The sequence below is a fragment of the Alexandromys fortis genome, unplaced genomic scaffold, assembly GCF_014885135.2.
Source record: "Alexandromys fortis isolate MF-2015 unplaced genomic scaffold, M_Fortis_MF-2015_v1.1 scaffold_8_9099976_23576923, whole genome shotgun sequence".
Taxonomy (NCBI): Eukaryota; Metazoa; Chordata; class Mammalia; order Rodentia; family Cricetidae; genus Alexandromys; species Alexandromys fortis.
Genome location: NW_026067899.1, coordinates 202,005 through 214,502, shown reverse-complemented (window position 1 = coordinate 214,502; position 12,498 = coordinate 202,005). Strand labels below are relative to the sequence as shown.

The 12,498-nt window shown below is 48.2% G+C and overlaps 1 protein-coding gene across 4 annotated transcripts in view; it reads right to left on the bottom strand.

The window, feature by feature from the left end:
• The window catches only part of Wipf1 (WAS/WASL interacting protein family member 1), a 97,992-nt gene that overhangs the window by 50,066 nt on the left and 35,428 nt on the right, over nucleotides 1-12,498 (bottom strand). Inside the window, exon 1 of one of the 4 annotated variants that reach the window (XM_050122831.1) lies at nucleotides 6,864-7,133. The exons of 2 other annotated variants lie outside the window; for them this stretch is intronic. The gene's annotated coding sequence lies outside the window, so the exon portion shown is untranslated. Of the gene's footprint in view, nucleotides 1-6,085; nucleotides 6,232-6,863; nucleotides 7,134-12,498 lie in introns of those variants that run through there. One more of the 4 variants, XM_050122852.1, reaches the window with a different exon arrangement.

Sequence of the window (12,498 nt, the reverse complement as noted above, 5' to 3'; positions counted from 1 at the left end):
AGGGGGAGGGAAATGGGAGGCAGTGGCAGGGAGGAGGCAGAAATCTTTAATAAATAAATAAATTTAAAAAAAAAAGAAAAAAAAAACAAAATGTCCAGTGTGTGCGCACCTCCTCGTCTCTACTGCTGCCATGGCCACGCTGGCCTGTGGCACCTTTCTCTCTCACCAGTAGAGCACTTGAGATTCTTAACCGGGTCTCTCTCTTACTCCTGCATTCCTGCGGTCTCCCGATAGATAGTACAGTAAAGTCAGACACTTCCTTCCACTGCCCAAGTTCTCTAAAGTTATTTCCCACTCTGAGCGAAAGACAGAGTTCCTGCCGGCTTACGGGACCTCCAGCATCCCTTCCAACATCTGCTTTCTCCTTTCTTCTGCCTCAGTTGCACTGGCTCCTGGTTATTACCTGAACATGCCAGGCAGGCTCCTGCCTCTCTGCCCTATTCTTTTCTCCCTGCATGGCAACTTCCTCTTACTCCTTCCAAGTCTGTGCCGTCTTCTCGTGACCACCCTCCTTATCAGCCCACCTGAAGCCACAAACCTACCGCTGTGCTTCTTTCCTTCCTGGTCCTGTTTGCTCCCTAGTCATTATGACTCTCTAGCCTGCTAAGAGTGTACACTATGAAAACTGGGTACGGTGATGCCCGCCTGGAATCCCCATACAAGGAAAGCTGAAGCTGGAAGAGAGTGAGTTCGAGACCAGCCTGAGCTACAGAGTGATCCTGTTTCAAAAACAATGAAAAACCATGTAGCATTTCTTAGTTATATTGCTTACAGTTCACAGCCTTCAACTAGAATACATGGAAGATGATCCATCAATAAATGTTTCTGAATTAAGAGGAAATGCCAAAAAAGGGAAGGAAGGGGGGAGGGGAAGGAAAGAAGAAGCATGCAGAAAACAAACATAACTATGCAATAAAACCCAGGATCTAACCGGGCCCGTGACTTCAACCGGTGGAACTGTATGTGTCCTGTTTTCCTTATAATTCTTGGAGGGGAGATGGCCCAGAGATAAAGAGCTTGCTCCACAAGCTCCAGAACCTTAGTTCAAGAGTCCAGAACCCACTTCTAAAAGCCTGGCAGTTCGTGCCTGTGATCCCAGTGCTCCAAAGGCTGAGACAGGACGATCCTCGGGGCTTGCTGGCCAGCCAGTCTACCAGAATCAGTGCTGGAGAACTGTGGGGAAATTCAACACTGACTCTGATTTATTTTATGTGCATAACTTTTTTGTTTGCTTGCTTGCTTTGCCTGCATGTATGTTTGTACATACGTGTGTGTGCGCCTGTTGCTCACAGAGGTTAATAGAGGCTCCCCTAGGATTGGAGTTATAGACTGTGAGCCGTGTAGGTACTGGTATGGAACCTGGGTCCTCTGGAAGAGTAGCCAATGCTCTTACCTACTGGGCCATCACTCCAGCTGGCTTAGAGATGGGACAATGACACTGAGGAAAGGCTTCCGATTGCCCAGGAAAGACCCTGGTTTTTTGTTTGTTTGTTTGTTTTGTTTTGTTTGTTTGTTTGAGAGAGGGTTTCCCTGTAGCTTTGGAGCCTGTTCTGGAACTAGCTCTTGTAGCCCAGACTGGCTTCAAACTCACAGAGATCCGTCTGCCTTTGCCTCCCAAGTGCTGGGATTAAAGGTGTGCACCACCACCGCTCAGCTTGAAAGCCCCTGTTGTTGTGTGGCCTTGTTGCTAAAATACTCACTTTTGGGCTTTCCTCTACACCTCCTGACTTAGGCAGGCCCGGGAGCTAAGGTTCTCTTTCCCCAGGAGGATCATAAAACATCAAATCTCCCCCTGTTTTTGAGGAGGCCACGAAGGAATTCCTTGACTACCTCTTCTGAGTGGTCAGAAGACCCTCCTCATTCCAGAGGGGTTCCCTGCCCCGGGCCCTGGAGGGAGGAATGTTGCTTAGAAAGGCCAGAAAAGCCGAACAGACAGGTTTCCCTGGTCAGTTTATAGCATTGTCTATGAAGGGAAGCTTCTACCGACCCAATAGGACCGGGCTAGAGAGTTTCCGGGGAGCTGAAGGGCGGCGAGCAGATTTCTACCTGGGGCACACCAAGCTCCTGCACCCACATCTCAGCCTGTGCAGATCCTTACCCAGTGTCTTTGTGATAACACTGTAAAATCAACGTGGACACAGAACCGTCTCCTGCTGTTCTGCGAGCTTCTCTGGCAAATTAACCACACCTAAGGAAGGGTTACAGCAACACCAATTGGCAGCCAGTGAGTCAGAATCAGGGGTAGTGATGCTTGTAACTCTCATCTAAAGTAGACAGGTGGGGAAGTGGAGCAGTCTTGGGAACTGGGCTGTTTGCTGTCTCTAGGTGGACTGTGCAGGAACTAAACGGGATTAGCGGATATCGGCTGATGTCCACTGCAGAAGTGCTGGCTTGTTTACGAGTTGGGAAATATTCTCATGCTTTCTAGGGTCGGAGACGTGATCTGTTGCTGTGTGTGGAAGGAGAAGCTAGAGTCCAGATGGGAGCTGGTTTAGGTAGGTTAACACCTTCAAGTTCAGCCCTCACTGGAGAGGCCCTAAAGCCTCCCCTTTGTCTGGAAGCCAGATAGCGTGGACTCACAATGGCTGACCCTCCTTAAAATGCACAAGGAGCTGCTAGGCATATGAGAACGTACGGTGCAGTCCACTGACCATGCCTGCTGTCCAGACTATCCCTCCTGAGACAATGGAGTTCGCTTCAGGTGTCTGAAGGTGGACCCACAGCCTGGGAATCAACACTAAGGACGCTGGCTCTCCTAGGGGCTGCTTCACCCAGGCCGTTCTGAGCCCTGATACTCAACCATACTTTCCAACAGATTTCATTCATCCAACAGATTTTGATCCACATCTGTATCTACAAGATTCGACCTATTTTCCTGTCCTATCCTGGGCCCATTACTAACTATGCCTCTTCTCTGCTTCTGGAGGACCGGGTTATTGTACACAGGCTTTGTATAGGTGAATGGATACATTTCTGCCTACAAAAATCACAATTGAGAGGCAGGCGGATCTCTGTGAGTTTGAGACCAGCCTGGTCTACAGAGCTAGTGCCAGGACAGGCTCCAAAGCCACAGAGAAACCCTGTCTCGAAAAAACAAACAAACAAAAAAAACAAACAAAAAAAAATCACAATTGTACTGCTGTCTCCCGGGAGGATTTGTTACTTTGACAAACCTTTAACCTCCTAATCTACCCCCAATTAGGCATGAGGCAAGACTCTAGATAATGCATAGGCACTTGTAACCAGACCCCAAGTTCTTGGGGCACCTCGACATTGTTCCTTTGTGTAGTGATCAGGGCTGGGATCAGGGGCCTTGCCCTAGGCCTATAACTAGTGAGCTGTTCTGACCTCCAATAAGTCACTGACCTTTCTGGGTCTTTGTCTCCAAATTTTAAAATGAGGGGAGGGAGCCTACTAAAGCCTCTTCTTCTTTTTTTAAAAACAAACTAGCAAACCAACAAAAAAAACCACCAAAACAACAACAACAACAACAAAACCCACTAAGATTCTATTCTCCACCTTAAGTTTCATATGACAAGAGCATCTGTAAGCCCCTTTCCTAAACTTTCCCCAAAGTTCCTGGCTAAGGAGGGGGAAACATTCTTTCAATAACCTGACATTTGTGTCTTTTAAGGCAAATTACCTTGGGCTTTTTCAAGTCTTTTACCGCTATTTCCTTATAAACCCTTAAAGGAAGAATAAAATGAATAAACTATTCATCCTTCCTGGTTCATTTTATATTAATTAATTTTCCTAAATTATTTCCCTTGGGTGCAACCTCTCCAACCTTTTCACTGTGGTAGCTGTTGCCGTGTTCCCTCTTCACAGGGAAGTTTGTTACATGCTCTGGCCTGAACGGCCACAAGAGGAAATACACAATTTACACATAAACATTCTGACTTGAGCCTTTAGAAGGTGGCAGGCATGCATACAGAGGCAGAGGAGAAGAAAGAAATGGAGAGGAAGGAATGAAGAGAAGGTGGGGAGGGAGGATTTCTGAGATGTGATTGGATCAATGCCTTAATTCCGTGATGGACTCCTAAAAGGATGGCATTACTGGAAGGTAGTGGGAAGTAAGGATGGGGCCTACTTAGAGGTAGCAGGTCACTAAGACTGTGACTTTGAAAGGTATGCTTTATTCCTGGCCCCTTCCTGTCTCTTTCTTTGCTCGCTGGCTATCAAGAAGTGGGTATCTTTTCTCTGCCATTTTCTTACTCCATGGTGGGCCTGTCATGCCACGAGCATAGGAGCCAGCCCACCACAGGTTGAAACTTTTGCACCTGTGAACAAATGATTCCTCTGTTATATAACCTTAACATCCAAGCAGGCCCCAGGACAGTGTCTGGTGAGTGAGTTGCTCACAGAGCAGCAACTTTCATTAGCACGGAACAGTCACAAAATTGGTAGGTAAGGGGAGCAGCCGTCCAAACCGTGAACACTGACCCACAGTGCTTCTCCCATAGCACAAAGGATTCTGGGGAGAAGATACTGTGTGTGCCAGGGTCTGGAGGAAAAGGAAGATGGTGCGCCCCACTACCTTTCCATGTGCTCGCCTCATAAAAGTCACCATTTTTCTCTCCAGCTTTCAGTGGAGAACTCATCTCTGCCCACTCTTCACCTTCAAGCTGACTCAGTGTTAGAGTTGCGGCGATGCCTGACTAAAGATTACTGTGCCTTCCCACCACCTCCTCTTGGACCCCCCTTTCCTCCAGACCCTACCATGCTGGGGGTCGGGAAGACGTATGGAGAGAACGCTTCGTGAACCTTTTCTGGCATCTCAAACACAAGGGAAACAGAAAGCTGGAAAAGAGACCAAGAGATGCCTACGGAGAGAAGAAGAAATGGAAACAGCTTTTGGAACGACGCATACACAAAAAAAGACATCGGGCCCATCTGGAAAACATTAAACAAAATTAAAAGGCCCTTTCTACCATGAACAGCAGATTAGCATAATACAAAACTCCCTGAATAGCAAAGCTCTCTGACAAACATTACAAAGCAAAACAGAACCAAAGAAAGTGCTTCTTCGAAGGATGCCCAGCCATCGCTAGCTACAAGCCTCTTTCTGGTGCTCTGGGGTAGCACCATCTAACAGGCGGCCACCCACTGCAGCCCCCACTCCACCGTCTCCATCCGGCGTTTGTGCCAAAGGCTCCAATGGCAGAGCAGTCCAATCTGCTGTGTCCCGCCCGCTGGAATCATGCCCTGCCTCTGTCAGCACTGGGGAATGGTTTTAGGGGAACAGCGGGGCTCAGACCTCAGCTCAGAGAACCTCACCCCCCCCCCCCCAGCATCAGCTTCCTCTCCACCTTCTTGCTCAACATGATAGTAAAAAAATGAAAAGCACGCTGCAGTCCGAGTACGTAACCAACAGTAGAGCTTAACTTTCATCCCTGCCCTGCATGCCTGGAATGTAAACAGCGCAAGCCCACCAACCTATCACCCCTGGCTTCTCAGTACAGCCGCGTTAGAATGCTCGAGCTAGACCCAAGAAAAAGAGGAAACAGGAAGTTGATCCCCGTAGTCCCCTCTCATTACTGCCGTTTGTTCAGTTGTATTTTAGACAAGGTCGCTTACAGCTTGGACTGGCTTAAAGACCTGATGTAACTGAAGGTGACCTTAAAGTCCTGATTCTCCTGCCTCCACCTCCCAAAGGCTGACAGCACAGGTGTGCGCAAGGCCACACCCAGATTATATGGCACTGCAATTAAAACCCAACCTAGGGTTTTGTGCAACACATACTTTACCTGCTGAGCCCCAGCCCCAACCCCAGCCCCAGCAAGAGCAAAGCCACCCTCCCACCCCCACCCCCCCACCCCCCCCACCCCCGCCTAACTCAGTTGTTCTAACGCTTTGCCATTCGAGTGAAGTGACCTCCTTCCTCCTGACTCAGACTTGAGACATTTTTCTTGCTAGTTACAGGTCTGGAAGCAGCCAGTCACTGCGTCAGAATTTCTGTTGACTTTGCTGTTCCTTCAAGTGTCCCCTTGGCGGCCATGCAACGATCAGTTCCGGGCTGGTTAGATGCTCCAGAGAACACCACACACAACCCTTCACCCCCGTTCTGACACTGTGCTAGACTCACCTAATCTTCTCTACCATCTGAAGCACAAGAGAGCGGACAGACGGCTCTGGTCAGACAGACGGCTCTGGTCAGCACCAAGCCTGCCTGGCAGCCTCTCCAAACCCTCCCAGCAGCCTCTTAGGCCAGGTTGTGTTGCTTCTCGAACTGAGGACTTCCCCATCCACACTGCCCTACCCCCTTCACTACTCACAGCTCGTGTTAGTAAGGAAAGGAAGGAAGGAGGAGGAAGAAGAGGAGGAGGAGGAGGAGAGAGAGACAGAGAGACAGAGAGGAGAGTGCTCAGGAAAAAAATGTAAGAGTTACTCTGTCATGAGACGCAAGCCAAAAGCTAGGTTTTATGAGATGAAAGTCCACAAAACAAGACGCTTTTGCACACAACCTTGAAACACATTTTTTTACCCACGGCATTTCTGTCTTCTCTAACACCCCACACGTCTGCAAACACAAGTTGATCGGTCCTGTTTCAGATTTGGGCTAATAAGTAAGAAAGAGAAGAGGCTTTAGCTGCATTCCATGAAATAACTTATTTCACCAACATCTGAAGTTTGTTCTTTTTAAAGGCACAGAAGTTCTAAACAAGGAAGCCAGCGATTCCGAGAATTTCATTCTCACCACAGTGGCTCAATGTTTGTTCCTCTAACAACGTGTGGTTACCAGCTTTGCACAGACTCTCACATTCAAAGCCAGGGCAGTTTCTCTTCACTAGAGGCACAGAGTCAATCGGGTGGGTATTTCAGAGCCATCGCAGACAGTCTATTAGAGAGAAAAAGGCACTAACCTGTGTTGCTTTAATCCGCTGGGGGGGAAGAGAGACGACTGAGCGCTGTTGTCCTCAGCTATCTTCTGGCCAGCTTCCTGTGAGGCTGCATGTGACATTGTACTTCCTCACTGTACCTTCTTCTGCTCGCCTCTCTAACCGCTCAGAGGCATGTGATACGATCGGCCAGCTGCCGGTTCACACAGCGTGGCCCTGCGCCTATAGAAAGGGCCGTCTATAGGAGTAATTCCCTGGCTTCTCTTTGGGTGTTCACCGTACTGGACGTACAGGTGGAGAGAGGAGCTAAGGCCGGGGGTGGACTCCATGATAACAGACAGGGAGGCAGGGAGAGAGTCCACGGCCCCGGGCTCTCTGGTCTACAGTTGGGGTTCTGTAACTGAGGAAGAACAGACCCATAGGAAAGCCTGGAGTCTGGACATTCTCCCGCAGCTGGGTTCCTGATGTCCATCCTGGCGCTGTCTAAGGAAGGGCTCTGGTCGTGCTGTTCCCAAGGTGTCCTCTAGGGGAGGCACTAGCACCAGCAGAACAGACCCAGGGCTTGGCTCTCACCTCTGGGTGCTGCTGTGGCACCCGGCCTGAACTTCTGGGAGCCTCAAGGCCACTAAGTAGTGTTGTCAGGCACTGAACCCCAATTCTTGGGTTAGAAAACAAAGCTACTGTGCTCTCGGCCTCCATGGACTAAGTAACTCTGATGCCGGCCAGGCAGGAAAGAAGAGGGGGTGACCTGGCGATGTCCCTCTCTGCCCTAGATGGGGGAGAAGGCTGACAGAGCCATTTCTGATCTTCCCGTCTGGCTATCGTCTTTCCTCGGATAATCTCAGGAGGGTCCGGACACACAGGAACTTGTGGATGTAGGAAGTGGTGTGTGGAAGGAAAACTATGTCCCAGGGCAGCAGGAATAGCCTCCAACTGGTTCAACTTGACACTTGAAAAAAACAAAAACGGTTTCTTTTTGGCCACCCCAGCACAATTCTCTTTTCAAAAATGCTATAAAAGAGATTTTTGTTTCTGGATTCCAGCAAGGTAACTATAGACAAGTGTCAAGCGTTGAAACTATTTCCCACCACCGCCCGGCCAACTATCTTCTCATATTTTCCCCAAACTGAACATATATTTTGATTAAAGTAGTTAGATATACAGTGTCTACAGAGTTTTTAGCGCAGAGTTTTTAACTACTACTACTACTAGACACAGTCCAACTTTACCTCAAACCACAAAGTCAAACTGAGTCTGAACACAGAAGTGGGAGAATTAAATTCTTCCCAGGCTTTGCTTTCTTTTTTGACTTTAGTGATTGCTTCTTCACTCCATGCCTGAGGAGCGGGTGATGCTGCCACAGGGTTGGAGAAATACAGCCTGGAAGATGAGGAGCACATGCCCCACGGTAGGCTGACGGGGGTGGGGATAAAGGCCCTTGCTTCTGCTTCCCCACTCAGGGTGGCAGGCAAGGGCAGAGTGGCAGAGCCCACTGTTCCTTTCTCCATGGCCAGAACCTCTCCTTCTGTTTTGGGAGCATCATGCTTTTTTTCTTTACGGAGTGAGGATTAACCAAACCCCTCGCCACTGCTGTATTTCACAAAGGGTCACAGACAAAATGTTCAACCTTTTCATCGAGGGCAGAACCTGGACACTATAACCAGGGCTCTTCGTTTCATCCCATGGAAAAGGTGCCGAAGCAGTGATGGTCCCCAATCATCTCAGCAGCACCCAGAGGGGCGAGAAGAGATGCTGCTACCCTGGCTGTTGTCGTCAGTCACTTACCAGACCCTCACCACTTACCCAGGGCTACGCACTTTACATAGAGACGTTCATTCTCACTGCAAGTGGGTTAGCTATGATCATCTCTACCTCACTGGAAAGTAACCAAACCTAGAATCACTAAACTGTCCCATGACTCCTGATGAGTTTAAAGCCAACTTGCAAGCTCAGTTTTGTCTGACCATTAGGGAAATGTCAATCAAAACCACAATGTGATACCCTCTAACTCTAGTTAGAAAGACTACTATCTCACAAACAAACAAAAAAAGCAACAGATGCTGGCTGAGGGTGCAAAGAAAGGGAACTTTCATAAACTATTAGTGGTCACGTAAATTAGTGCAACCGTTATGCAAAACACTTTGAGCTTCCTCCAAAAACTAAAAATAAGACTCCAGGGAGAGCCAGCATCTGCACTACTGTAGAGAGGGATCAGTATGTTGAGGAGATACCTGTCCGTCCCCCCCCCCCCCCCCCGTTCATCTCAATTCAGTCCACTAGAGTCAATCAGACTGTCCACCCTTAGAAGGCAGTGTGGAATGCTATGTATACACCCCTGGTCAGCAACAGAAAAGAAGGAAGTCTCAGCATTTGCCGCAGTGTACACAGAGAATATGTTAACTAAAATAAGGCAGGCACCACCCGTTCCCACAGGCAGAAGAGTTAACCTTGAGGTATAGAAACAGAGCAGTGCTCACAAAGGCTGGGGAGGGGGATAGAAGAGTGTGTTTAGGGAGGGAAGAGACACCACGACCACAGCAACTCTTATAAAGGAAAATATTTAATTGGGGCTGGCAGTTTCAGAAAGTTAGTCCCTCAGCATCAGGGCAAGTGGCATGCAGGCAGACAGTGCTGTGCTGGAGAAGGAGCTAAGAGGGCTCTACTTCTTGATTCACAGGCAGTAGGGAAAGAACCGTGTACTGAGGTCTCAGATAGGTGACACCCTTCCTCCAGCAAGGCCATGCCTCCTCCAACAAGGCCACGCCTCCTCCAGCAAGGCCACACCTCCTCCAACAAGGCCACACCTTGCAACAGTGTCACTCCTATAGGCCAAGCCTTCAAACACGAGTCTGTGGGAGCCATAACTATTAAAGGCACCACATTCTACTTCCTGTCCACCACAGGCTTGTAGCCATAACATAATGCAAAATGTATTTAGTCCAATTTCAAAAGTACCCATAGTCTATCACAGTCTCAACAATGTTTAAAAGTCCAAAGTTTAAAGCCTCTCCTGAGATCCATATACTCTCTTAATTGTAATCAAAACAAACAAACAAAACAAAAACAGATTACATACTTCCAACATATAATAGCACAGAATATACAAGACCATTCCAAAATGGAAGAAAGGGTGCGTAGTGAGAAAATATTGGACCAAAGCAAGATCAAAACCCAGCTGGACAGACGCCACACTCTGCGTCTCCACGTCTGAAGTAAAACGCTCTTCAGATCTCCAGCTCCTCTCAGCTTTGTTGACCTCAGCATCCTTCTTTCTCTTGGCTCTGCTCCCTGTTAGCAGTTTCCGCAGCAGATACCCACAGTTCTGTAGTCTCCAACATCTTGGGGTCGCCAAGGCAATGCAAGCTTCACCTTCTCAGCTTCACACAATGGCCTCTCTGAGCCTCCATGCAGGGACACCCCTGACACATGCCTGGCCTCAGAGGCTTTCCTTAATCTAAGAGGCAAATTCTATAACCTTTTCTTGAATCCTTGATTATAAAGTCAGAACCAAAAGGCTAAAGCTGCCAACGTCTGCTGTTTGCTGGGACAATCTTCATTAACTTTCTGATTTCAATGGTTTTCTTCATTGTCTAACCTCGGCTGTCTTGGAACTTGCTCTGTGGACCAGGCTGGCCTTGAACTCAGAGATCTACAGGCCTGAGTGCTGGGATTAAGGCGTGTACCACCACACCTGGACCTAAACTAGTCCTTAATTTCGTTTTACAAGTTGAAAGCTTAGCTGGGTGGGATCATTCCATTTAACGTTAGGTTTTCCTTTGATCTGTTTAGCTCCTTGAACACAGGATTTAGCTATATTTTACTTCCTGATGTCCCTTTTCTCCTCAAATTGTACATTTTGTAGTTCTCTTTGCTCAGCTTGCTCCTTTTCATTATAAACCTTAATTAGAGTTAACACTAATAACCACACAACAATGTCTATACTAGGCTCCTTTGAGATTTCCTCTGCCAATGGAATTAATTCAAATCTCTTCACTTTAGCCTCAGGCAGACTCTTTGGACAGGGGCAAAAAGCACTCACAGTCTTTTAACTAAAATATCACAAGAATGATCTCTAGGCAATATACTCAACCGCCTCTGAAACCTCTTGAGCCAGGCACCAGCAGTTCAAACCACCCTCAGCACCACTGTCTTCCACGCTCCTACTACTATGCCCCATTAAACGGTGCTTACAGCATTCCACTGCTTTCCTAACTCAAAGTACCAAACTTCAAATTCCTCCCAAAGAAAATGTAGTCAGGCCTGTCACAGCAACACCCCAGTCCTTGGTACCAACGTCTGTCAAAGAGGGAAAGGGAGAAAGAAGATGACCAGTAGATAGAAGGACGCCTCTGGATGGAAGGAACAAGTTTAAATGTCCTTTAGCATGACTAGATACCCCTGGCAAGCTTCTGTCTTTCCAGTGCTAGGAGCTGAACGCAGGGTCATTCATGGTAGACAAGAGCTCTCCTGCTGAGCTATGTCCCTAGATTATCTTTCTAATGTATCCGAGAACCAGTGGTTTTATGAGAAGAACCTAATCTACCCACATTTGTTTCTCTTACTCTGACACTTTAGTATATGCACTGTTAAATTTCCTTTTTAGTTTTTCCCCCTTTCTTAATTTCTGCTGACTGGCCGTGCTTGTCATTATTATAATATCCTCTGACCTTGACTGTGAATATGTGAATATGTGAACATTTTAATGGTTTAGAAGTCCTCCCCATACTCCTGTCTAGACAGCAAATACACACAACCTTTCTGGGTGAATGTCAGAGCGCGGCCAGCTGAGTCCGGGGAACGGTGAAGTCACTGTTTATGGAAATGAAAGGATAGCTTCGTGTTAGTAACAATAACGGCAGAGCAAAGGGGGTGACACTGCACAGGCATCAGGAACGGTTCCCTCTGAGGGGACAGGGATGAAACTGTCTGGCTATGAAGCTCAGACCAGCCTCAAATTTGTAACCCTCCTACCACAGTTTTCCGGGTGTTGGGATCCCAGGAGAACCGCTAAGCAATGAACCTTAAAGAGCAGACTGCAAAGCCTCCACTCGCTCCCCGCTTCCTGTACGGAAGGGGGCTATACCTCTCACCAACAATGTGGGTGAGCAGGAGGCAGAGAGGCAGCCAGGAACCCAAGGCTGGGACACAGCCAAGAACATCCTCGGGAAAATCTCTGCAAACTTTAGGCTCTGAGACCCGCAGGCACTAGGAAAATCTGCAGATCTGTCTGCACGAGGGAGGCTGCCCAAGGTGTCTCTGACTAGGGCATCTGCCCTGGAACAAGATAGGTTCACGGGAACGTTAGCACACGTCCTTAGGAGTCAGGGAATTCAGCTGAGAAAATAATGCGAGACCTGCGAGAGGCTAGAAGTTGGAGCTGCCTGATGAATAGCTAAGAAGGTACAGCTGTAAAATCTTTTTTCCGAAAGAGGAACGTCTGTCATTTATTTAAGCATTAGTCTGGCTACGGGTGGAGCGGAAGAAATTCTGGCCATAAAATGCATGTGTTGAACCGGGCAGTGGTGGCGCATGCCTTTAATCCCAGCACTTGGGAGGCAGAGGCCAGCCTGGTCTACAAGAGCTAGTTCCAGGACAGGTCCCAAAGCTACAGAGAAACCCTGTCTTGGGGGGGGGGGGGGGAAAGAAAGGGGTGGGTGTT